The sequence below is a fragment of the Eptatretus burgeri genome, chromosome 5 (genome assembly GCF_056783735.1).
Source record: "Eptatretus burgeri isolate ZD-2024b chromosome 5, Ebu_testis_v1, whole genome shotgun sequence".
Taxonomy (NCBI): Eukaryota; Metazoa; Chordata; class Myxini; order Myxiniformes; family Myxinidae; genus Eptatretus; species Eptatretus burgeri.
Window position 1 is genome coordinate 62,437,217 of NC_140965.1, and position 27,624 is coordinate 62,464,840.

Here is a 27,624-nt window from a genome sequence, read left to right on the forward strand (position 1 = left end):
TATATGTGTATATATATATATATGTATATATATGTATATATATATATATATATATATATATGTATATATATATATATATATATATATATATATATATATATATATATATACACACACACACACACACACACACACACACAGTCAGACCCTGCTTATCCATGGGTCATAACGTTTGACCTGCTTCTACATGTGCGTATTCACATTTACGGCCAAACTTTCCTCCAAACACCATTCATGCAGTGGTCTGTGACTTCTCTCCAGGCCTCAGCGATATTTTCAATAGCTTTCATGATGTTAAAAGACTGTCAGAAGGCTCAAATTGATTGGCTGTCGTTGCCATCGGTGTCACGGATTAGCTGAGAAAAGGTGTCGCAGGTAGTAAGCTTTGAATGCTGCGATGGCACCCTGATCCATCGGCTATAGGAGAGAAGTTGTGTTTGGAGGAAGGAACACAACTTCAACTTTGATGCCAGTTGATGAGTTGAGGTCTACTGGGTGACCAGGTGCATTGCCCAACAGTAACAGCGCTTTCTTTTCAAAGTTTTGTTTTTCACAAGTTTTCACTGCTGGACAAAAATCATGCCCAAACCAGGTCTGAAAAATGTCCCTGGTCATCCAAGCCTTGTGGTTTGACCGCCACATGACAGGCCTTGCAGCAACCCTTCATTGCTCGTGGTGTTTTGGAATGGTAAACGAACAAAGGCTTTAATTTAATTTCTCCTGCCGTGTTGCCTCCAAGCAAGAGTGTTTGTTGATCTTTGCAACAAGCAAGAGTGTAACAAGAGTGTTGCAGTCAAAGGTGTCACATTTTTGCCACTAGCTCTAATTTTGTCTGCAAGTTTAAAAGTTGTCGATACCCTGGTCTGGGGCAAGTGCCATATCACGTGCAACATCCACAGCCCGATCACCTGAATTAAAGCACCTTATCAGCTTCATTTTTTTGCTCCAGTGATATGCTTTTACGAGACGGTTTGTTTTCAAATGCAACATTAACATTAGCTGGCCGTTTTGACGCCATATTTAACACTGCAAACACTTTGTAACAGAAAAAAAGCAAGCACGATAACGCTATGACACAGCGAGGGGTGGCGAGAGATGAACGGAAACAGCACCGGATGTAGCGTCACTCGAATGGTGCGATGCGGTTTTTATTTATTTATTTTGCATTGCATGATGAGTTGGTGTCACTGAGATGTATTTGTGCACCTTTTTTTTTTTTTAGCATTTTCATGAAAAGCCGATCATTAAGTATGTATCCCAGAAGTAACATTCCTGAAAAGTGTATCTTGTCCCGAGAGCTGGACTCCACACCACTGCTTTACATATTCATTATAAAACAAAGTATTCATGACGCATGTGTGAAAAACAGGGTTTATACCATCCCTATCAGTTCCAGTCGATGCATTGAAATCCCCCAAGACTAGAAGAGTATCTCGCCTGGGGCACTGATCAACCAGAGACTTGAGCATGGCATAGAATGCGTCCTTCATGGAGAGATCACTTGCCTCAGTCGAAGCATCAGAGACCAGAGAAACGACACCCAAGGAGTGATGAATCCTTCATCTCATAATACGCTCGTTGACCGGTGTTACCTCAATTATCATTGGAGTCAGATTATTGGACACAGCTACAGCAACTCCTTGGGTATGGTAACCATCAGCGCGACCAGATCAATAGTCGGTGTAACCACCCACCATGATCTTGCCGCAATCCGGTCTCCGAACGTCAGAGTGCTGCAATACCGATGTCCAAACGCTTGAGCTTAGATGATAACAGAGACAGGTGATCATCCTCTCTTGGGGATGGGACATTCCAGGCACCCACCCGAAGGGAACGCCTCAGGCTAACCCAAGAAGACCGCCGTCTGATGGACGACACCTCAGCACCACTCCGACACACTATCGCAATCTGACCCAGGAATGGAACCCCGCGGTTTCCCTCCTATCATCAAAGATCGGGGGTCCCGAAGGCTTTGGCCCTCATCCGGTGAGCTGCCCTGCGAAGGGAAGCTGCACAGGAGGTACTCCCACGGAGTGGGTTTTCAGATTTTTTTCATGCTTCTGGAATGTTTTGTGGGTTGACGTGTTTTACGGTAGCCGGAGTGCAAATCCTGCCACCAATCTCCTAATAAATAGTAACCCAACTGCAGGAAGACATCCACAGACACAGTTGGGAACTACATATGGATGACTGTTGCTTCACACGGAGCTCCTCCACCCTTTGACAGGTTTTGTTCTTCATCTTGCTGGGTGTCCTTATACATACACCCTCCTCACCAATAATCTTGGTGGGGGAGACGGTTTAGTTGCCGACAACCCGACCATGGAACAGGTTAGTACAGGTTTACATGGTACCTGTAGCAAGTCACAGATCTAATCTGACCTGACCTGACACAGACCAGCTCTCAACTACATCAACACGTTGAAGAAGGATATGGGCCTGGAGATGGAGGAACTGCACACAGCCAATGCTTGATCGAAAAGACTGGAAGCTGAGGATCAATATCGGCACCTAGAGGAGGAGGAGGAGGAGGAGGAGGAGGAGGAGGAGGAGGAGATTGGGACCATATTCTGTGCAGAGCGTTGGTGTTGCTTAAGCAGTCTCCTTGGCTATTGGGCACAATCCTGGATGGGTCGCCACTTCGACACAGTATACCAGCATGCTGGCACTCATTTTGCCGACCTCTGAAGGATGACAGGCCGAGTTAACCCCACCTGGTATTAATTCAACAGCTGAGAGAGATTTGAACTCAGGACCCGAGGATCCAAAGCCCACCACCCGAACAATTAAGCTAACTCCAGACATATCGGCGCATGGTTTATTTTAATAAGTATATAATATGCTGATCACAAAGAAGTTTATCACAATGTCGATGGATAAACTGAAGTGTGAGTATGCTCTGAAATTTTCAACTTGCTGATAATATTGATTCAGAAATCTTGCTGATAATACCTGGACAGAAAAATGTCCAATTATTTTGCTTTAAATCCTGAGCTTATACACTTCTCCTTGGAAGTTGTTGTATTTTGAGAGTTCTCTTTCAGGACTAGTGTAATGATTCCATTTGGTTGAGGTTTTCTCACTTCTTGTTCATGCTTCAGTTTACATTTTTTAAGAGATCACTTTTGCATTTTTTTCATATTTTCTAGCCTTAACTCATCATCACCTTTTTGACAGTGGATTACCTGTGGTTTAAAAGCAAGGAATTACCTTTTAATTCACCAATCCTCATGTGTCAGAGGAACCACCGTGTGGATTTTATTTAATTATTAAAGCTCAACAAGGCCTTCAACCACCTCAATCTGTCGGCTTCAGTTTTTGGAAATGAACTCCTGAAATATAGGTTTATCATATACAATGGTCGAAAGAGTGTTGTAAGAGACATTCTGGCCATCCATCACAGGATGGACAGGTCATTATCACACTCGATAATGATCTGAGATGTATTGCTGGCCATGATAATGTCACCTTTGCAATGCATTTGCACACACAAACAATGGCATTGTTGGAAACAAAGGGCTGAATATATCGCAAGATTTAAAGAACATTGGAGTGAAATCCATTTTGCAAAAGTCGGTGTTTCTGAACGCGTCAAACAATGCTGTACTCGCACCTTACCCATTTATGCTTGATTGACAGTTCTGAAATTGGCTTACTTAAGTATTTCCTATGCACAGCGTTGAGATTTTCCTGCCTGCCCCAACAGATGTCAATATTGATTTGTGGATCAGGCAGCATAATGAAATATCATTGTACAGTAATTAAAGCTCTAGAGAGATTGCTTTTGCTCTCCTAATTATTTTTTGCTCATCATGCAGTAGTGTTTTTTTTTTTTTTGAAAGATGTGCATGGCAGCTTGTAAATGTCTCTATCTACATTCCATGCACTTTCATGTTCCCACATGGGATTCTGCAGCAACTATCTCTTGTATTTTTAATACCATGAGGATAGAGGACTGCATTCCATCCTCTATTTGTTCCTTATATTTTCTTGCAAACATTGAGGAAACTTTTGCTTGGCGAAATAATTATCCTGTTTTCCATCGTTTCCACATTTGATATTGTCACGGCAGAAAGTACAATGCAGCACGTCTCCTTTTTTAATATAGTGGAAAACCGTTGTTTTGAGTTCTGTCGACATGGTTCAAGGTAATTGCACACTTAATGCTGCACATTAGTTAACCTTATCCGTTGAGCAGTGAGCATGGTGGTTAAGCACATTCCATTTGAAAACGTTCAGCGTATTTAGTACTTTCTCAAGTAACGTCAAATTAACGGCATTTTAGACTGAAATTTTATTTTGATTGTGAAAATTCTTTCCAAAGTCATGACATTCAAAAGAAATATTTGCAAAATATTTCTCATTTTGGAATGAACTGGTGGTTCTTAATTTTTTTATTTTATCATGAATACATGCAGAGCTACTCACAGTCTACAATCGGGCTTTTCCGTCGCTCAGTGGAGTTCTGCTCTCCCCTATGAGCATGTGCCCCTTCATCACATCTGTCTCATTCTGTAGGAATCCAAAGCTCTCAACATTATTGTAATCTCTCATGATGAGGCTGAAGCACACGGTCTGCAACTTTCACATCGCTGGCAGGTTGGTGCTCTGTCTGTTTTTTTACTGACTCTTCACTGATCGTTCACCCTCTGCTCTCTCATTCTTCTGACCCTTCTCTGCAACATAAAAAAAACTTTGTCTGGGTAGGGGTGAGTTGTTTTGTCCTAGAAGGACAAAATAGGCTCATTTGCACTTGTCTTCAGGGTCAATGGGAATGGGCAGGCTGGCCATGTTGGGAAATTTACACTCATGCTTACTCAGTCATGAGCATGCTGATGAATAGCTCGATACACCCATGTTGATGTCGTCCAAAATTCGCGATGTCGGATGAAACAATAGTTGTGCAGTTAATCTCCAAATGGGTTTGCGTGGTTTGTATGTCAAACACACCTTCACGGTTATCCCTCTCAGTTCCTCCTTCAGTCCCACTGACCCTGAAAGGTACACTGCAAATGAACCTCAAAAGAGTGTGAGGTTTTCCATCAGTAAAATACATGCTCCAGGTGGATTCTCAGTTACTTATTTTCTCAAGATTGGCAGAGATGTACGAATATGCTGCTGTACTGTACATCTGCAAAATCATGCAATGGATCCTACGATTATATGACAGTTTTCAAAGTAGGGACAAGGTGCCAGGCGATACTGAATGATCGGGAGATATCCAGTGAGATGGCCTTGATCTTTTTAGAATAAACGCATCCATCCATTGTTGACTGGTAGAAGCAACAGGAGGGTGTAACAAAAACTTATCATCAGAGGTAAGAATTGGAGAAGAGATTAATATTGAGGTCTACTGCATTGAGAGGTCCAATATATTCCAGAAGAGAGGGATTTTCCAAAATACTCTCTTGGACAGTTGCTTCTTCAACATGCAGATTAGTAAGTGCAAGTTTAAGTAAGCTTTCCTCTGCTGGTTCTCTTACTACCTGACCTTTTTGGCAACCATATCCTTCAGCACTCGGCTCCCTCAGTGCACAGTCGATGGTGTTACTTCTGCTCCATTCATGGCAGATGTTGAAGTCACCCACCCCAAGTATAATCCATGCCCTCCCTCCACCCCCATTTTCACAAACCCTTTGGGATGTTCCAGCATGACTTATCAGGATAGTTCATATAGTCCTGTGGTCTTTGTTGAGGATTTCCAAAGTCACTCCCTGCTCAACTGCACACCACAGTACATCTATCTCTTTTGGATCTGTCCTGCCTGTATGACACGACTTACCTTTGGATGCATGGTGAAGATACAATCAGGGATGTTATTTTTAAATGAGTTTCATAAATAAATTTGCTGATTGACAAGTCATTGAGAAGGTTCTCCCAAATTAGCCACCATATCGCATTAGTTTTAAGGAAGGCTGCACAGGTTTTCAGCTGTTCTTATTGTCTTCCGTTTCAGGTGCATTGCCGTGTGCTGCATCAGGTTTTTTTCCTTTTCTTCCTTTAGCCAACTGTACATGGAACTGATTAATATGTGTGAATCACCATTGTGATTTGTATTAATGTCTCTGGGATTCATTGATAAAATACCTTGTGCTTGCCTCGCAATTTAGTGCGTGTTGCATAAAATTTGCCAGTAAATATCTTCAGTTGCTGAAATATTTCCCCGTGATCCGTGCTGAGGAACGCATTTTCGACTCCTGAACAAATCGCTTACATTTTGAGAAAAACATTTGATGTCGCGTCACCTCCATGTCCTTTACCATGTCCACAATGGATTTCTGTGCATTTGACTTCCACTCGAATCTTTGTGAGTGCGTGCGGTTCATTAGAGCTCTCTGCTTTTCAACAACATGGAAAGGAGCGAATTTGACGTATTGAATTAAAAATGCAGGAAATTGGCATTTCATCTGGAAAATGCCTGCCGTTTGTGCTGCAGTGTATTTTCTTTCCCTCGGAAATGTCATGTCATTGATATATAATCCACCCTGAATAATTTGCCTGTTCACGATTAGCATGGATGATTCACCTGTGCATAGCTGGCCTTGTAGTTACTTGAACACGTTGTTCTCCAACTGACTAGATCGAGGTTGTATTCAATGACGTCTGTGATTTAGGTACGATGTTTTGTGTCCTTGTTTTAAAATTGGGACATGGAATTGATTTGCTCGTCTGCAGTTGAGCAACATTTGACAGTTCATAATTTCATTTTTACTTGTTCGTGTCAATATTGACAATGACGTATTTTGAATACGGCAACATTCCCAGATAGCACACTGATGTTGGCCCAACTTTGGAAAAGGTTGGAATGGTTGGTTTTAACGTTGGGCCGTCGTTGGTGTGCTTTCTGGGTTGATATGCAAGTATGTACATGACTTATGAGTTTGCCTTTTGATGCTTGCATTTCTGATTTTTATTTGCTCTTTTATTTAAAGGTTACGAGCTGGGGTACCCAGCATTGCCTGGTGCTATTTTCATCCTGTTGGCATTTTGAAGAAATCAAATTTTGATTTTTTTTTCTTCTTTTCTTGTGGGGGCCTAAAATACTTCCCTAAACCCACAAAGCAATGGGCTCAGGGATCGTTGAATGTTAGTTTTTGCATAGCTTCAAAGGCTTAGGCACTATTGAGTGATTAAAAGAAAAAACAGAAACAACAACAAAAAATCCAACTTTTTTTGCAAAACTTTTGCAAAAATTTGTTTTTGCCTAAAACACTACCCGGCACTCACTGATGAACCTCTGAAAATTTGACAAAGATCCGTTCCACCATCTCCAAGAAAGATGGACACACACACACACATACATATACACACACACACACACACACACACACACACACACACACACACACACACACACACACACACACACACACACACACACACACACACACACACACACACACACACACACATCCCTCTTATGGTTTTCGATTCAAAGTGTTTGTTAAAGAGTAAAGGTAGTAGACTCGTTTTGTTATTTCCTCTAACTGGATCTTAATCAGAAGTTAACTATTTTTTGCAAGATCCTGTTGGCCAGTGCTGTATGTTTTGTTAATGTCTGAATGACTTGTTTTCATGTCGATGAAGTCGATGAAAAAACGTAGTTTATTTTATTTTATTTTATTTTATTTTATTTTATTTTATTTTTTTGTCATTACTCATCACATAGGTTGGTTGGTTGCTACCCCCCGTGTGATGTTGCATTTTTGCCTCAGGTGGTAATTGTGTCCATTGAGGACGGCAGAGCCTCATTTAAAGCACGAGTGGGTTCAGTGACCTGTGTTGTGGGTTAACTTTGCATGCTGGGTGGCATTTTGTTCAAACCTTGCCTCACCTCTCTTTTTTTCTTTGCTGTGGGGAAGATGAGGCTGGATTACCTCAGAATATCAGATGTCTTGCTGGGGATTTTCGGGATAAGCTCATAATGCACCACTGGAGATGAAGAATGTGCAAGAATTTGTTTTCATAACAAGTCTTTAATGGTTTTCAAAGTCTTCACTTTATGGTCAGCTGGTAGATTGTAAGAAATTATGTTGCATGTCGTTGGTTCAATTATGAGCAAAATCGGTTTGAGTTATAATACAAACAAAAGCATTATTGAAATGTGGAGCGCACGTGAAGAAAACGTCATGTTAAGAAACTGTCTTTATGCATCGAGTAAAATATGCTTTATTAGGTTGTAATTTGAATGCATTTATAAAGAAATCTCATTTCTTCTGATTATGGGTGGAGTTTTAAGGTTGACAGTGGAAGTGGCATTTCTTACACTGCTGTAAAAAGATTTGTTTCTGAGATGAGCTGCGAGTCCTCCTCTAGCTGTCTGGCACTTGTTACTACAAATCCCGTTTGTAAGTATAGGAGGGTTTGAGGGTAATTAAAGTTCGGAAATTTAAGCCAAATAGATCATTTTGCAGATCATTCATCTTCAAGAACAGTGTGTGTGTGTGTGTGTGTGTGTGTGTGTGTGTGTGTGTGTGTGTGTGTGTGTGTGTGTGTGTGTGTGTGTGTGTGTGTGTGTGTGTGTGTGTGTGTGTGTGTGTGTGTGTGCGCGCGTGCAGTGCCAGTCAAAAGTTTGGACACACCTTCTCATTCAAGGATTTTTATACATTTTTACTATTTTCTACATTGTAGAATAACCGTGAAGACATCAAATCTATGAAGTAACACATATGGAATTATGTAATAACCAAAAAAGTGTTAAATAAATAAAAATATATTTTAGATTTTAGATTCTTCAAAGTAGCCACCCTTTGCCTTGATGACAGCTTTGCACACTCTTGGCATTCTCTCAACCAGCTTCATGAGGGAGTCACCTGGAATGCTTTTCCAATGGTCTTGAAGGAGTTCCCACATATGCTGAGCTCTTGTTGGCTACCTTTACTTCACTCTGCGGTCCAACTCATCCCAAACCATCTCTATTGGGTTTAGGTCAGTGATTGTGGAGGCCATGTCATCTGATGCAGCACTCCATCACTCTCCTTCTTGGTCAAATAACCCTTACACAGCCTGGAGGTGTGTTTTGGGTCATTGTCCTGTTGAAAAACCAATGATAGTTTCACGAAGCGCAAACCAGATGGAATGGTGTATCGCTGCAGAATGCTGTTGTGGTGGCTATGCTTGTTAAGTGTGCCTTGAATTCGAAATAAATCATCGACAGTGTCACCAGCGAAGCATCCCCACACCATCACACCTCCTCCTCCATGCTTCACTTCACGGGAGGAACCACACATACAGAGATCATCCGTTCACCTTCTCTTCGTCTCACAAAGACGCGGCAGTTGGAACCAAAAATCTCAAATTTGAACTGATCAGACCAAAAGACAGATTTCCACCCATCTAATGTCCATTGCTCGTGTTTCTTGGCCCAAGCAAGTCTCTTCTTATTGGTCTCCTTCAGTAGTGGTTTCTTTGCAGCAATTTGACCATGAAGGCCTGATTCACACAGTCTCCTCTGAACAGTTGATGTTGAGATGTGTCTGTAACTTGAACTCTGTGAAGCATTTACTTGGTCTGCATTCTGAGGTGCAGTTAATTGGTGATTTCTGAGGATGATAACTCTAATAAACTTATCCTCTGCAGTAGAGGTAACTCTGGGTCTTCCTTTCCTGTGGCGGTCCTCATGAGAGCCAGTTTCATCATGGCGATTGATGGTTTTTGTGACTGCACTTGAAGAAACTTTAAAAGTTCTTGAAATTTTCTGGATTGACTGACCTTCATGTCTGAAAGTAATGATGGACTGTCATTTCTCTTTGCTTAGTTGTTCTTGCCATAATATGGACTACTGCAGTGCAGACAAAATAATGGTCTTTACCAAATAGGGCTATTTACTGTGTACCAACCACACCTTGTCACAACACAACTGATTGGCTCAAATGCATAAAGAAGGAAAGAAGTTCCACAAATTAAGTTTTAACTCGGCACACCTGTAAATGGAAAAGCATTCCAGGTGACTACCTCATGAAGCTGGTTGAGAGAATGCCAAGAGTGTGCAAAGCTGTCAAGGCAAAGGGTGGCTACTTTGAAGAATCAAAAATATAAAATATATTTTGATTTGTTTAACACTTTTTTGGTTACTACATAATTAACCTCCGCCATCGAAGATCGGAGGTTACTGTTTCACCCCTTTCTGTTTGTTTGTTTTGTGAACAGTATTAAGGAAAAACTCCTCGACAGATTTCGACGAAACTTGGTGGGGGGATTTGGTATGGTCCAAGGATCATGCCATTAGATTTTGGACTCGATCCAAAATCCAATATAGCCGCTGTGGCGGCCATTTTGAAAAAATATTTGAATTTTTTTTTTGCATTTCTACATGTTTTAAGTGATTTCCAACCCCCCCCCCCCCAAAAAAAAAATTGTTAGAGAAAAAAATTTGCAACTTTTTTTCAACAAAATTTAGATTTTTGTTTGCATTTCTTCATGTTATCAGTGATTTCCAACAAAAAAAACAAGCCAAAATTATAATTGCGGCTGATTTTTGAACTTCAGGTGGATATACCCACGTAAAATCAATTTCTGTCTCAAGGAATCTAGTTATGACGAATGAATTGAGTATGTAAAAGTTAAAAGTAAAAGGGAAAGTTGCAAACTATAACTCTGTGAGCACTGTTGACGTTAAATTGAATGAATAGGATATCAGGTTCACTTGAGTGACCTCGCAGTATTGGCGGCAGAGGTTTTGCACTCTACTGAGTGCTCCCCCTCTACTTCCATCTGTTATTTCATAATTTTGATGTCTTCATGATTATTCTACAATGTAGAAAATAGTAAAAAATATCGAAAAAAACCCCCCCCTTGAATGAGTCGGTGTGACTTTTGACTGGTACTGTATGCATGCATGTATGTATGTATGTATGTATGTATGTCTGTATGAATGTATATGTGTATATATATATATATATATATATATATATATATATATATATATATATATATATATATATATATATATATATATATATATATATATACACACACACACACACACACACACACACACATATATCAGGTTATACAATGTATTGAAAAGGGTCAGTGTGGTGGCAGGACAAAATAAAATGATAGTGGTGACAGAAAACTAAATGGCAAGGAAGGAATGTGATGGAAATGGAAGGACTTAGCTGGGCTGACAGAACTTCAGAAGAGGTAACATTGATAGTCAGAGACCAGGCAATTTTAGTCAAGAGAACTAAATATATTGCATGAGTAACATTCAGGAAATTGGATTAAAACCATTTAATTCCGTGAGTGTTCAGCCCTTAAGTACACTCCAGCCTTCCAATCTAAGCCTTCCGAAAACAAGGCCCTTTTAACACACCATTTAGCTTGGAAACAAAAACAATATTGTCAGTTTTTGAAAAATATTTGCATACCTTAAGTTAAGGTGAGAATAATCAAGAACTTTAAAGGGAAACCCAAACGCAATTTTTTTTTTCTGAAAACCATTCACAAACATTCATCACAGTCTAATTTGAAGGGAAAAATTTTTTTGAATCTTTTTGCCAATCATAAATTGCTGGAATATCCCCGGAGTGTTGATTCTCGATTTTTCCAGTGATGTCACACTACAATCCCACCTTGATCCAAATGGCGACTGGCATAGCGAAACAGTGTAGGTACTTCAAGCTCTGGTTCCGATACTGAGTCCACCGTCATCAGCAACTCTGAAGGTTCTCAGTACATTGAAACTAATGAGTGGGATTTTGAAGAAACAATTGGAGAGAAAATTAGTGATGGAAACGCTTTCGGGGGAATTATGGAGCCTATCGTTTCAAGCCTTATGCGAGCGATTCAGACGAAGATGGTGGAAGTGATAGTGAACATGACAATGCCGGTCACATGTTCACTACAGATTGGTGGGTTTTGTTTTGGGAGATTGTGGGAGGATGGCGGAAGCGGCGGGTGGGGGGGGCAGGTGGTGAGTTTGGTGGTGGGTATTGTGGGGGTGATGGTTGATGGGGGATTGTGGGGGGATGGTGGAGGTTGAGGTGGGGTGGGGTGGGGTGGTGGTTGGTATTATGGGGGTGATTGTTGAGGGGGGCTGAAAGTTTTTTGCGTCTTTGGTCAAATCATCTCTGAGGAGGAAATGTTACATATATGCATATATGTATACATATATACACAGACATAACATAAGTAAATAGACAACGTGATTTTTAAAGAATTTATTTATTTAACATTTGAAGCACATTTGATCCATTTTAATACATATAACACTAGTATTTGTTAGACTTGCCATTTGCAGATTTCAATGCTTTTACTCTTTCAGGCATACAACGAACGAGTTCCGAAATTTTCTCTTGTGGGATTTCTGCCCAAGCTTCCCGCAAAAGGTTTATCAATTCTCCCCATGATGTTGGTTTCCTGGACTTTTTTCCGTACAGCTCGATCCAATATGGCCCAGAGGTGTTCAATGGGATTCATGTCAGGAGACTGACTTGGCCATGGAAGTCGCTTGATCCCATTTCTGTCCTGCCATTCTTTGGTCGTTTTTTGCTGTGTGGCATGGAGCTCCATCTTCCATGAACAGTTGTTTTTGACCATCTGACCAGTGAAGAAGACAGGGAGAAGTCCATCCTCAAGGATAGAAATGTGTATCGTAGAGTTGATGTTGCCAACACACTCCACAAGCTCTGACCGACTAGCACTCCAGATTGCTCCCCACATCATCACTGAAAAACCACCGTGTTTGACAGTTGGCTGCATTCGGTTCAAAGAAAACTCTCGACTGGGAAGTCTCCAAACACATACGCATCCACTGTCAGAAAATTGAATAAATTGGGACTCATCTGAAAAACATGACAGTTTGACAAAACTCCAAGGGTCTGGTGGCCATCTCGCCATCCCACTTCTTTCTCCTTTGAATGTTGGCTGGTCTAAGAAGAAGTTTTCTCCACGCTACTCTCCCATCATAGCCCAGTTGATGAGGGTACCTCACGGCAATTATTGAGCTCACCTGGACCTCCTCTGCAACATCTGCTGCCTTGCAACGGGGTGTTCTCTCAATGGACCGCTTGACAGCTCAAAGACACCTTTCTGAGGGCCCAGATCGGACAGAATGGGAAGCTGTGGATTCCTTGCCTTCGCTGGTGAATTGCACAATCACCAAATTGACCGTAGAAAGCGGAATGCCAAGGTTCTGAGCTATCTGATGCTGGCTGACTCCACCTTCCGAATGGCCAACAATTCGTCCTCTTTGAAAATCGGAAAGTTTGTGTGCTCCCTGAGTTCGAGGCATAGTTAATTGTCGTACAAGGCCCAGGAACTCGTTTCTGAAAATATATACTCGAATATTCGTACAAATAACTGAGTAAAACTTGCTTTATGCAGATTAAATGAAGAAATTTAAGGTGTCGATTTACTTCTGTCATGCCTCTGTACATACATGCCTAATAATGCTTTCTTTCCACTATAAATAGATGGTAGTTCATTTTATTGTCGAAATTTGTGTTGATAATTGAAAATTATTTTCAGGTGCCCTTGTGGTAACTTCCGGGCAAATGGCAACAAGTGTTTGATTCACCACTCGAATTGTCCGTGTACATATGCTGGTAGCTGGGTAGAGATGGTGTTAGTTCCGAGCGATGGCTGTTTCTTCTGCTTAGTGAAGAAATCGTGGAGATGGCATTCTCTCTCAATTGTGGTTTGATAAACACAAGATCTAGCCATCTCTGTTGTTTCATAACAACGCGCTGTAAAATGTTCCCAGCACAAAAGCAAACATTTTGTCGGCCCGATCCACACTCGGGTATTTCAGACAAACCTCATCCAATTTCGAGCAAACTTAAGGTTTTTTGGGTGTAGCATGTGTTTTTGTAGTGTAGCATGGTGTAGCATGCTATTGGTGTAGCATGAAACATCCCCAAATGTAATTTTTAGAAATAGCCCACCGTAAACATAGATTAAGAAAGGTACTTTATGACGAACGAGTACATCCCAGATTGCTCTTGAAATCCAAGAAAAAACTATTTTTCCTCCCAAAGAGAGGTATTAAAGGTCCAAAAAGCACTCTTTCGATTAGACTATGGTGAAAGCAGGTGCAATATAATCATAGAATGGTCAGAGAACTCCAAAGGAAAACATTCTTCGTATTGAAAATTAGATTAACCTGCTATTTATAAAGGTAATACTTATCGAATCTTGCCAAAGTAATAGACATTGTGAACAGCGACACCATGAACTTCTGCCCGCTCGGGCGTTGCTCTTGCCAAGCATCGACTAGTTTTAACTTCTTGACCATGGAAACAAATTTGACCCGAGTGAGATTCAGGTGATAAGAAGGGCAAACCCATCACTTGATTGGTCAATGCTGTGAAATACTTCCATCCACCCCATTTTGGCTCATTTTGGGAAAAGGTCCAAACATAATTGGTCACCAGCTGAAATCACCAGCCGATGTGAGATGACTGCATTTTCATGGAAACCCAGAAATGGGGACAGCCATGTTTCCAACCCAGTTGAGTGGTGCATGAAAGCAAGGCATGCCGTGGCCTGTGCTTGCAGCATGAAAGCAAGGTTGTTGGGCTGGAGCGGAGCAGTGGGAGGCAATCAAAAATATTATTTTCAGAAATATTTTCAGTAGGATTGTCTCATCAATTGATACGAGTGCAAATCACTAAATTATTCCTTTTGGGTTGCTTAAATATGAGTATTTTTTTTTCTCTTCTTGCTTTGTTTCCTTCAGGAGATTAATTTCATTGGTTTTCTGCTTTTCCTGTTGTTTAATGCTTATTTTTCTGCCTTGTATATTTATGGCACCTTATTTAGTTATGTTTGTGGAGCTTGACATGCTCAATCCAAAATGACGAAACATTGGGACACGGCACTTTCTTGATGGGTTAAATGACCTTTTGATGCGCATGTCATTTTCTCCAAATATGTCTAATTCAGAGGATAATTTATTGTTCGTGACATGATGATTGCTTATGTTCTCACCAATATTTTGAGGGAGGATTGAAAGGATTTTAATCTGTGACAGTGCAGAAATCATTAGTTTCTCATTGCACGATCAGAATTGCAGGGATTAAAGTTTGTTGTGACATAACAATGCTGCCAAGCAACCTCTTGTCCTTTATATCCCAAGATTGAACCCTTCACATTAATATTTGGAGACGAGCTTGTGTTAATAAAGATGTTATTACATGATCCCGTATTCAATATTGCAGAGCTTATGATCCAGCCGAGGTATTGGTGAATGCTGACGTATTAGAAACTGCCGGCGCAAAGATGTGAACTTTGTGAAATTGCTCTGTACATCATACAAATATAAAATAATGGAGAGACAGTCGGTGGTACGTGAAGATGCATCGTGAGTGAGACGGGGTTTTTTTATTTTTATTTTTTTGAAACCATAATTTGATTACGATTACTTGCTTTTTAAAAATTATTTTTACAATAGGCTCATCAATAATTAAATCAACAAAAGCTAATATTGTTTAAATATAAAATATTGCTCCAGATATATGTTAAATGTGTTTTTTCTCACGCTTTTCAAAGCTCAACCCTGGGCAATTTAATGTCGATGAAAAGATCGAACATGTAATTAAAAATAAGAGAGATATTATGTACCTTGACACAGCTTTGATTCTGGTATCCCACGAGACCGACATATTCCTGCTGATATGCACCTCTATTTTACTGATTGCATAAATGATAAGCCAGTTGTTTGTGAGAGGAAAAATCATATTTTATTATTTGTGGTAAGCATTTACAGTTTATTTGTTTTTTGTGTACATAATCGATGCTCGTGAAAGAGCTAGTATGAGTACACTGAACAGATCAGGACACAACAGGACAAAAGGAACAGCAAAGAGAGGTGAGGAATCAGCCGAAGGCCAAAACAGAGGTAGGCAGATAAACAATGGGTGTGGGGAGGAATGGGAGGCAGGAGAGGAAGCAATTGTGGACAATCTGAAATGGAAGTGAACAGGTGTCTTGAAGACTTGGAGGGAAGAATGAGATTGAAGAGAATGTGAAAGTTTGTTCCACAGGTGGGAAAAAGGAGGAACAAATGAGTGGAGGTAAAGGCCCAGTCACACCTTGACGTTTTAGCCAGCAATGGCAACGTATTAAAATGTATGTAAAACGCTGGCTTACGTTGAACTTTTGATGTTTTTTTTTTTAAAGATTCGGACGTACTCATAACGACTTGGTCTTATGCATAACGTATTAGTAACGGACACAGAACGTTTCGTTGTCTTCGAGATAACTTATACCAACGAATGCTGAACCTGTTGTCGGCCTTCACAACCTATGCCGAACGATAGTCTAACTTATGTATAGCGCGCTGCACGCTGCACGCCACACTGCACGTGGCGTAGGTTATGAAAAGACTGCCGCACAACGATTCAAATCATAACCGCCGCAGAAATGGAAGTGTCAACATCGCAGTCACACCTTGGCGATCCTGCCAGCGTATGCCGACCTCTGAAAAATGCGTCTAAAACGCTGGCGCACGTCAAATACGGTATGGATAAGTTTGGTATGCGTGAATGGAACGCTAAAGTACGCTATCATACGTTGTATTAAATGGAGTACGTCTTATAATTTTAAACATGTTGAAAATTTTACGACGTACTTGCCGTATGACACATGCTCCGCATGTGATGGGAATAAGTTGTACGCACGATATGCGATCGTTGACACACATCGGCACACGTTACTTGTAAGGTGCTCATAAGTCGAAACGCGTCAAGGTAATGGTTAGCGTCAGTGTTACAGACTCCCCGTTTTTTTTTTTTTTCTACGGTATGACGGTGTTCAGTGAACAGTGCGGTTATGATTTAAATCGTTGAGCGGCAGCCTATTAATTATATTATATTATAACCGCACTATAAATCGAAGTGTCAAAATCACCATCATACCGAAGGAAGGAAGAAAAAAAAAAATAAAACCAGGGTGTCTGGAACACTGACGCTAAACATTACCTTGACGTGTTTCGACTTATGAGCACCTTACAAGTAACGTGTGTCAACGATCGCGTGACGTGCCTACAACTTATGGCCAGTGTTATGCGAACGTGTGAGTCATACGCTGGTATAAGTCTTAAAATTTCAAGCATGGAAAATTTGAGGACAACCGAAAAGTACAACGTTTAAAGCCAGTGTACAACGATGTATGGCAGTGTTTTTCAGCGTGTTCTCAATGTTATCAAAATTTATCCATAACGTATTCAACGTGTACCAGCGTTTTAGACAAATTTTCCAAAAATCGGCATAAGCTGGCTAAAACGTCAAGGTGTGACTGGGCCTTAAGCAGTGATCCTGCATTTAGGTAGTTTCACCAGAAGGGGGTTGATGGTGGACGTTGTTTTAATTTGCTGACGTTTCCTTCTCTGGCTGAAGTGTAGTGCACTTCTTTTGAGTCTATCATGATTGCTGACATGTACTAGATCTCAGTTGGAGGACCTTTACCAATACGGATTTTTTTTTAAAGAATGTTGAAAACAACGTCCACAGTGATTGTTATTGATTGTCAAACAAAGCACTCTCTCAGTTTATGCAAATGCAGAAGTTATTTTTCTTCAACCTATCATTGGTCATTTGAGTCTGGTTGTTTATCAATATGATAATTCTAAACAATTTGAAATGTAAAGCTGAGCATGAGTAAATACTGCATTCTCAAATGCCACAGATCTGATTAATAACATTAATGAAAAAAATGCAATCATGTGTAAACACATGCTCACGTATGCTCTTCTGATGATGTGGTAAGGCAGCTTCTGCTGCCTACAATGCAACCACTCTCTGAGATATCAAACAGTGTAACCTGGTGTGAAAGAATATCTGAGTTTGACTTGCTGTGTCAGACTTTTTCTCAAACTTGTTCTGCTCAGACTCAACCCTTCTTGCCTCTTCTGACCATGTGTTGATAGAAGAGGCCATCTCTTTGGCAGTTATTGGAGAACTTTCAAGGAACAGTCATGTATGTCAACTCAGACAAGTCTGGTGTGGGAGCATGCACTGGAGCAGCACGTTGCTGCGTCCTTTCCGCCGGTACTCCAGAGACCTACGTATAGTTATCCCTGAGGCAGATGCTTGGCCCATCCCCATCTTCTTGAGATGCCAATCAACCTGCTGCAAGCACAGGCCACGTGGTTGGCCCGATGGCCTCCTCCACTCACAAGGCTCCCTCATTGAGAGAATCTGGTGAGCAGGATCAGCGTCAGGAAAATGAGCCACATGTCCACACAGCTGCAGCTGACTTTCACGGACTATACAGGTAACAAATCTCATCTGAGTCTCTCTAAGCAAACCGCTCGTCAGACACAAAGTCTGACCAGCAATAGCCAACGATTCTCTGAAGAGACCTGGTACCGAAGGTGTTAAGTCTCCATCTCAGATTATTGATCACATCCATAGAGCAAGACTGGAAGGACAAAGGACTTGGACTCCTGCAAAGGTACTGACCGCCACGCCCCATGATCCAGTGAATCCATGACTCCCCAGGCCCGACCCATACGTCTGTCGACGTCTGACTCACAGCATACTGAAAGCTGAATATCACTGCCAAGGTAAGTGAATCTCTCCGTGAACTCAACATTCCTTGCCACAAACAGGTACAGACAAAATAGCAGCATCCAATATGTCATTGAAAGCAGGGATCTTAGTTTTAACCGAGGAAACCCGTAATTCCAGTCGTTCAACGCCTCATTCAGCACCTGGAAGGTCCTCATAAGGATGTCCAGCATCTCCGCAAGGTTAACTGCATCATCTGCAAAATCAAGATCAGAGGTCTTGACACTCCCAAATAATCCACCACAGCTTGATCTCTCTGACATCCTCCCCAGAATCCAGTCTTACGAAGTGCTGAAAAGTTTGGGGGTCAGTACATACCCCTGACAAACTCCAGTAACAATTGGAATTAAGTTGGAGATGGAACAACCACATCGCACAGCACTCTCAGTTCCAGAGTATAGTTCAGAAATCAGTTTGATCAGTTTTGGTGGCATTACACGATGATCGGGAATCCTCCAGTGGACATATGGTCAATTGATGACTTCTTTGATGTAAAGCTTGACTGCTCTGGGCACTGATGTTCAAGCAGATGGTGGCGAAACCTATCAAGAATTATGCGAGCAAAGACCTTGCTCAGCACTGAGAAACAGCGTCACCCCTCGGTAGTTGTTCGTTCCTGTGATCACCCTTCCCATTCCAGAGAGGGATAACAAGGACACTCTTCCAGTCATTTGGGATGATGCCTGTGCTCCAGACATAGCACAGAACTGCATGCAATGATACGAGAATCACATTTACACCAGCCTTGAGAAGTTCAGCATGGATGCCATAGATCTTAGGAGCTTTACCCCCTTTCAACTCATTCACCACAGCCTGTGTTTCTACAGACAAAGGTGGTTCACAGTTGATTGGAGGGTCAGCAATAGGGATATTAACACTCCTCACATCCAACTCAACAGCTGATGTGTCAGCCTGATACAGCCGCTCAAAGTAGCCAGCCTCGTGAGCCTTCACTTCAGACTCCTCTGTCAAGAGCTCACCATCCCCCGCTCTAACTGCAGCACATCAAGGGATGGGCTTGGAGGAATGCAATGCACAAATTTCTTTGTAAGCAGGACGAGAATCACTTGACCACAGACGATGCTCTACTGCTTCACAGATTCCTCACACATTAGCCTTCTTGTCCACCCTCAGGGAACGTAGAGTTTTATGCCTCAGCTCCCTGAACTGCTCAGCTCCACCATTCAATATGGCCCTGTGAATGATCATTGGTATCCAGTGTCTCTTGGGAGACGAAGTTCTTCTTCACCTGACGGTGAGTTCTAAGGTGACCAATGGCAACATCAAGGATGGTAGCCTTGAATGTACTCCACAACTCTTCAGGATCCCTCGAAACACCCAGACCCACCAGATCCCCACTCAGCCCATTCGCAAACTCCTCAGTTGCCCTCTCACCTTGATCTTGCCAACATCTAGCCTAGGCTGTGATGTTACCTTTCTCCTGGATTTGAGTTGCAACTTCAGAGTTGCTACCACAAGCTTGTGATCGGTATTGAGGAAATGAGCACTCCGGTGGACCCTGCAGTTCTGGATCATCCTCCAGCGACCATCAATGAGCACATGGTCAATCTCCTTTGCCACACCACCAGCGTTGGAATACCAAGTCCAGCGATGAGCCTTTGGGCACTGAAACCATGAACCACCCACCCTAAGTCCACGACTTCTTGCAAAGTCAAGCAACTTAGTGCTATTCCGGTCACAGTTCCACACCCATGGGGACCGACACATGTCTCATAACCATCCCTATCAGTGCTAACTGATGCAATCAAATCCCCCAAGACGAGAAGAGTATCTCACCTGGGGCACTGATCAACCACAGACTCGAGCGTGGCATAGAATGTCTCCTTCACAGTGAGATCACTCATCTCAGTCAGAGCATACACAGAGACCAAGATACACTTAAAGAATGACGAATCCCCCATCTCATAATACACTTGTTGACCGGTGTTACCTCTTATCATGGAGTCAGTTTTTTGGATACAGCTGTAGCAACTCCTTGGACATTGTAACCATTAGCGACCAGACCAGTAGTAGGTAAAACTATCTGCCATGATCTCACCACTATCCCGTGGCCGAATCAAATACGTACAGTACTGCATTGGAGTCATCAGAAGGAACCCGAACAAGCAAAGATGAAGTCATCAGGAGGAACCTGGATAGGATCTGGGCTTCAGTAGCTACTCCTCCACCTTCAAACCCATCCAGAGACAGCAAGTGAGTCTTATTCAAAAATATAAGGGTATGTTCTTTTGAACATATGAGTCCCCTGGGACCATGAAGCTATCGTTCTTGTTGTTAAAGGCCGTTATGGGAACACAGAAATAAGGGTATGTTTAGCAGCGTCATCATGGTTGGCGTCTCGCAATATAATATATTAGCGCGATTAAAAATACCGTTTTTTCCTCGCATCTTCATGTCTGTCAAAAAACCAGTGTCAAGGTGCACAACTACAGCTCATAACCTATCCATTGAGGTGTTTTTCGCACCCCCCCCCCTGCTTTCCCGTTTTCACGCCACTGTCCACACAAAATTCATCAATGAATTCTATACAGAGTCTGGGGGACTCAAAAAAAAATGTAAAAGAACACAGATTCAAAAAATGTCATTTTCTAAGTTTAAAAAGGGCATAACTGAAAAAGTGATGAAATTCCCTGAAACTCAAACTTCTTATGTAGCTTATCATAATAAAGCCATGTGCCAAGTTTCAGTTGAATATGTTAAACGGCATGGGAAAAATGTCTGAAAATTCACAGGTGGGATGGACAGACTTAGTCGGAGAGCTAACCTATTGTCCCATCCGGTGAAACCAAAAAGCAACTAAAAAACAGTGGAAAGTTGGGCAACACACCAACAGTAGAGGGACGCAACAGAAGGACAGTTATAGTACAGCGGATAAGCTCTCTTATTTTAACAAATTGTGCATTTTATGAGGAAAGCATGACATTTCGAGCATAGTTAAGTCATACCATAATGTTTATTTTCGGATGTGGAGGGAAGTCAGATTTGACCTCTGAGGGACAGTGAGAGGTCAAATCTAAGATGGCCGCTAGTCACCCGGGTCGAATGTTCAAACGTCCTTAATTTTGGAACCAGACTGCGCAGAAAAACAGAAAAACAATCAGACTGCACAAAAACAAGCCTCAACAAGACAAGAGGGGAAAGGGCACCAGGAAAAGAGTGGCTCCTACTGTGATGCCAAAGAACTGGAAGGACTTCTTTCGATGCGATGATAACAAAACCGGATTGTTTGCTTTCCTGTCACGCGTAGTTGTTCATCTTCCTCAAGCAGAGGGCAAGGAACTGTTTGCAACAGATGGAAGTGGAGTCCTTTGCTCTCCGGCTGAGTCATACTTGGCCTGCCTTGCCCCATGTTCGCAGGAGGAGGCCGACACTCGTCTACTTCTGCATCTGGCAGATGCTGTGCAAAAGGGGTGTAAGAAGGTGACCATACGTACCGTTGATACTGATATGGTAGTACTGGCTGTAGCTTCATTCAGAAAGACAGCTCCTAATGAGCTGTGGGTTGCCTTTGGTGTTGGGTCAAGCTTTCCTTGCATAGCTGTTCACGAAATGGTTGCCACAATGAATCCAACACAGTGTCTGACTCTCCCAGTCCTTGCTTTCACCGGGTGTGACACTGTATCTGCATTCGCTGGCAGAGGAAAGAAGACTGCCTGGGAAACTTAGAAGTCTTTCCCAGAGGTGAATGATTCTTTCAATGAACTCCTATGCATGCCAAGTGAGGTCAGTGAAGGATCAATGTTACTGCGAGAGGTCATGTGGAGGTGGGTCGGTTCGTTCAGTTTCGTTGTGCAGATCACCAATCTAAACGAAATTCACCCTGTACATTAATGAGAACACACCATTGAAATTCCTACTTGTTTCCATATGCACAAGTTGACACACCGACAGTTATTACCATTTGAAATTACCACCGTGAAGTGGACGTGGCGTGCTTGTAATCACGGAGGAAACGACCAGGAAACAACAAATCAAGATGGCGGCGCCCATGGTTGTCATGTGATTTCGAGTGATTTCTGGTCTTTCAACAACCAAATATGCGTTGTTTCACACTTGGGCAGGGAGGAAGATGAGAAAGTGACGCAATTCACGGATAAGAGCTGGCTTAAGGTATGTGAGTGTACGAAGGCTTGGTGCGACGCCGCAGATAGTGAAACTATCGACAAATGCCATTTGCTGGCTGATCAAATTATGAAACTGCTGCCAATGACTGATCCTCCTGCGGATGCCGGCTGTCACCGGTTCTGCTATATGTCGTTTTGTAACAAGGATCATATAAAACGTACTGAAGCCAGGAAAAGGAAATCAGAAGCCAGGACTACTGCAGTTTCTGCTAGAGCCAGTGAGGTGGTGGGCGGACTAGAAGAAGAGGGGCACTCATACCACAAAATACGTAGAAAATCCCTCAGAACCTCTGTAAAAAGGGTGGCTGGCAAATCAGCTGGTGTACTGCCAAGAATTTGTCATATGCCAGAAAAAAGACAAATTCATCCGTGTCAAAGGAAAATCTCAACGTGATCAGTTGTCCCTGGCAGAAACACAGGATGGAGGAAAGCTGAGGGAAACTGCTGAGCAGAGGAGAGATGAACGTGATGTGAGAATAATGACAACTATAAAGGATAAAGACTGTGTGGAGCTGGCAGTTTGTTATCACCGTAAATGTTATTACGAGTATGTGAATGACACATACCACAGACAGAGTGAAAGTAAACTCCAAACTCAGAAAGTGAACTATGACTCAACATTTGACATTTTCTGTGACAATGTAATCCAGGTAAGACTCATTGATGGAAAGCAATCTATACATACGAAGAAGTTGTGTGAGATGTTCAATGACCTACTCAGAGTATGCGAAGGTCAGGATAAGGCCAACTACCAGGCAAGAAGACTGAAGAAAAGACTGCAGGAACGGTACCCAGACATGATTTTCTATCGTCCACCAAAAATGTCTGAGAGCCAAGTGGTGTACATGAAGGACATTGATATTGGTTCCATTGCTCAGGCTGCTGTTGTAGACAGTAGCTCTACAACAGAAACAGTCAACTACAGAGGATGAAGCCAGCCAGGGTCCACAGCAGGGTGACTCAGGCCTCAATTTACATGTTCTATACTCGGGAGCACTCATGGTGAGGTATGACCTGAACAAACACCAAAGTGTGGACATTACATGGCCCTACTTGGAAATGGTGGAGCTAGCACTAGAGCTTATACGGACAAATCGTACCTCGAACTGGCCGAAACACCTTGCGATCACGAGAGCGTCAATGCCCTGATACTTTGCGTACGATCACCTAAACTATGCAAGGTACTTACCCGTTTACTGGCTGGAAATGGCCCCGCTGGAGCACTCCCACCCGGACACCTATCAAGCGTTCATGGACGGCAAATGGACTGCCCAACGGCATACTCGTTATGGATTTAGTAGTGTTGCATGTGATCAGATCATAGAGCAGACTTTAAATTGGGACAGCAAGATGAGTGGAGGCATCATAGGTTACACTCAGAAAAGCACAGCTGTGAAGAAGTGGATCCTGTCCCAACCAGCCTGTGCAGAAATCGCAAGGAAATGTGAGTCCATGGCGGGTATCCACAACGAGCCCCGAACGAGAAAGGATTTGGATGTGTCGAGCTCGAAGAAGAGCGAAGCAGTGGTGGTACAAGTGATGGACACAGTACTTCAAATGATTAACCCTTTCTCCGGCGCTCACCTTGAACTCGTCAATATTAGTTCAGGTGTCATCGCACCGCCAGCCACTTCCGCGGACTTGATGAACGCGTATGTCAAGGGAGAGAATGCTGTCGTGCATTTCATGCATGATCGGCGTCTCTCAGGTGAGGTCCCATTCTTCAGTCCGATTTTGAAGGCCAAATTGGCAACTTTCTTGAAGGCGCGAGGCAAGTCGGCGACTCCCCACCAGCAGATGCCGAAGGTTTAAATTGCGAATGAACCTCGTCTTTTCACACGACTGCTGTCGATTGGCGAGTAAAGCAATGTAACACTCCACTATCTGCTCGCATACCCACTGGTGAACATATCTTTCCCGCTGGCATCCGGTAATGGTTCGATTGCTCAGACGGACAAAGCCAAACTCCGCAACCATATACTGAAACTGTGGCCCGATTGCCATGTGGACGCTCGGCCTATCCAAGTTGCAACAATTGTGGATGGAATGACCGTTATTCAGGCGATAAAGGCTGGTTCACTGCATAACACTTTCGGCAAACTGGAAGAGATGGTGCTGAACATGATAGTGGCCAAAGCACGACATAACCAATCTTCGAGACTGGACGTGGTGTTTGATACTTACCCAAGTATCAGCATCAAGTGCCTGGAGCACGCCAGACGAGTGGGCAGGGCGGGCGATCTTCAGGTACGAACCATCTACAGACGTGATCAAGCCCTTCCAAAACAGTGGGCCAATTATCTCCTGAGCGGAGTCAACAAGGAGGCGTTGATGGAGTTCATCGTCGAATCGTGGACGAGAAACATCTCTCCATCAAAACTGGGTGACATGCTGTTGTACGTCAGTCATGCCGGCAAATGTGAGAAAATCGAGGCGTCGAATGGTTTCATGACTGTGTCGTCAGTACCTGAACTTGAATGTGACCATGACGAAGCTGACACGAAACTCCTGCTGCATGCCACTCACGCGGGACAGAATGAAGAGTTGGTGTGCATAGCGAGTTTCGACACCGATGTGTTTGTGTTGGCATTGGCTCACTCGAAGTCGATTTGGGCGCGAAATTTCCATCTGGTCACAGGAAGTCCCAAGGACATTATCGTCGTTGACATTAGGAAGCTGAGTAATGCCCTGGAATGTTCTGTCTGCGATGCATTGATAGGTTTGCACAATTTCATGGGAAGTGATACCACCAGTGCATTCCATGGTAAGGGCAAAACAAGGCCATTCGACTTGATGATGAAGGGTCCCTATCTCATCACCTGTTTCGGGAGCATTGGTCGAGAATTCACGCTAGATCAGAATATCATTCACAACCTGGAACAATTCGTCTGCACCATGTGCAATTAGCCGACCATGAAGAGTGTGGATGAGGCTCGCTACAAGCTATTCTGCAGCCAGTCGCTGGGAGAACAGAAGTTGCCGCCTACAAGCGACGCTCTGATGTTGCATTGCAAAAGAGTGAACTATCAGTCTGCGATCCACCACCGCGTGACGGAGAGGTTTATAGAAGCCACTTCTCCTACATTTCACGGATGGATGGAACGCAATGGAGCACTGATTGTTCACTGGCTGAACAAACCACCAGCGCCGAAGGAACTGTTAGAGGCGACGAAATGTAATTGCAAGAAGACGAAATGCGAGACCAACCAGTGTTCTTGCTGATTAAAAAGGACTGTCCTGCACAGAATGCTGTGGGTGTCAAAACTGCGCCAACGATGAACAGACCTGTGCAGAAATGGAACTTATGGATGATGAAAGCAGAACTGATGATGATTCCGACGACGAACTGTGAATGCGGGTGTCACACTGCTTTTGCTGTGGTAATCTCCTTCACAGTAGTATTCAGATTGGTTAGCATGTAATAGTGGACTTGAGTTTGTAATAACAGCAGTCAAGAGCCTAGTTCAGCAACCGCTTCAGAGCAAGAAATACTGGAGTTCTTAAGACAGTAATCCTCTTGTGGCGGTTCCACTTTTCATCAGGCTGAGTCGTGCAGTGTCTTTGTCTTTGATTTAATCCGTAATAGCCAATGTAACTGTTTTTAATAGGCGCTGTAACTGTCATTAATAGTCAATGTAACTACCTTTAATAGCCAGTGTGGCTGCCTTTTAAGCAAAAAGTTGCCTTGGTCAACTCGAAGGCCTGTCTGGTCGGTCCAGACGTTTTCGGACGGTAAAAATATGTAACTGCTTCAGTTTACGACCTTTAATTATAAACATCTTTAATAACAGTGAATATGGCTCTGTATAAACATATTGTATCATTTTAAGACCTCACAAGTGTTTTCTTTGATGTACATATCAGTCTCTCCTTGATTCTTCATTTCTGTGTCAAAATCGTGCTTTAATGTTCGGTTTATCTTTAATTGCCAAAAATGACCAATTGGGTCACATCCTCGACGTGGAAACAAGTGGATTTGGACTCAGCGTCTAAAATTCTTTAAGTATGCCAAATTTCATCCAGATTGGTGATCTGCACAATGAAAATCATTTTCTGAAGGTAATAGCGAGTACCTCAACATGGTCTATAGAGCGATTTGTGGCGCTAATGTACGACAAAACCAGTGAGAGCATGGAAGTGAATCGTGCCAGGAAACAGCTCTTCACACAGAAGTCTAGAACTCGAGAGAACATTCCTCCAACCCAGGCAGCACTCAAACAGCACATCAAGCGCACTTGCTACCAGGCCAACTGTTGGAATCAGGCATTGGTCCTGGATCCAGAGATGCCAGAGTCATTTGACTGGTGCTGGACAAAGGAAACAACTGGGTGGCAACCGTTTTGGACCACTCTCCCTGAAGCATCAAAATCGTGCCATGAATTGATCCGCTGTCGCTGTGAGAAAGGATGCACTGGACGGTGCAAGTGTGCCAAAGCTGCGCTCAAGTGCACTGCACTGTGCTTCTGTTCTGGAGGCTGTTAGATTTTGATCACTACCATTACCATCATCATCATTGCTATTAATAAAGTATTAAATAGACTAGCAGCATGGGACTATTGTGTTAATTTTTTTGTATTATTATCCCTATAGTGTTAAAATGGAAGCGAAGTTTCGCTATATTGCATAGGTCCAATCCATTGTCTTTACCAAAAGAATGCCCAAAAGTTTTTAACGTAATTTGACCTTGACCTTGATCGAAATGCATTTCCTTGGCTCCTGGCGATCTCAAAAGTATCACCAAACGAATGGCCATTCCAAACTTCGTTGGAAATGACACCTTAAATGTTTTTTTACACTAAGTTCCAAAATTAAAGGCGTTTGAACATTAGACCCGGTGGACTGGTGGCCATCTTGGATTTGACCTCTCCCAGTCCTCAGAGGTCAAATCTGACTTCCCTCCACATCTGAAAATAAACCTTATGGTATTCACTAACTATGTCAGAAAATTCATGCTTTTCTCATAA

At 42.6% G+C, this 27,624-nt stretch overlaps 1 protein-coding gene across 11 annotated transcripts in view; it reads left to right on the plus strand.

The window, feature by feature from the left end:
- Positions 1-27,624, plus strand: part of GBF1 (golgi brefeldin A resistant guanine nucleotide exchange factor 1) — a 432,716-nt gene that overhangs the window by 185,846 nt on the left and 219,246 nt on the right. The gene's annotated exons all lie outside the window — the stretch shown is intronic.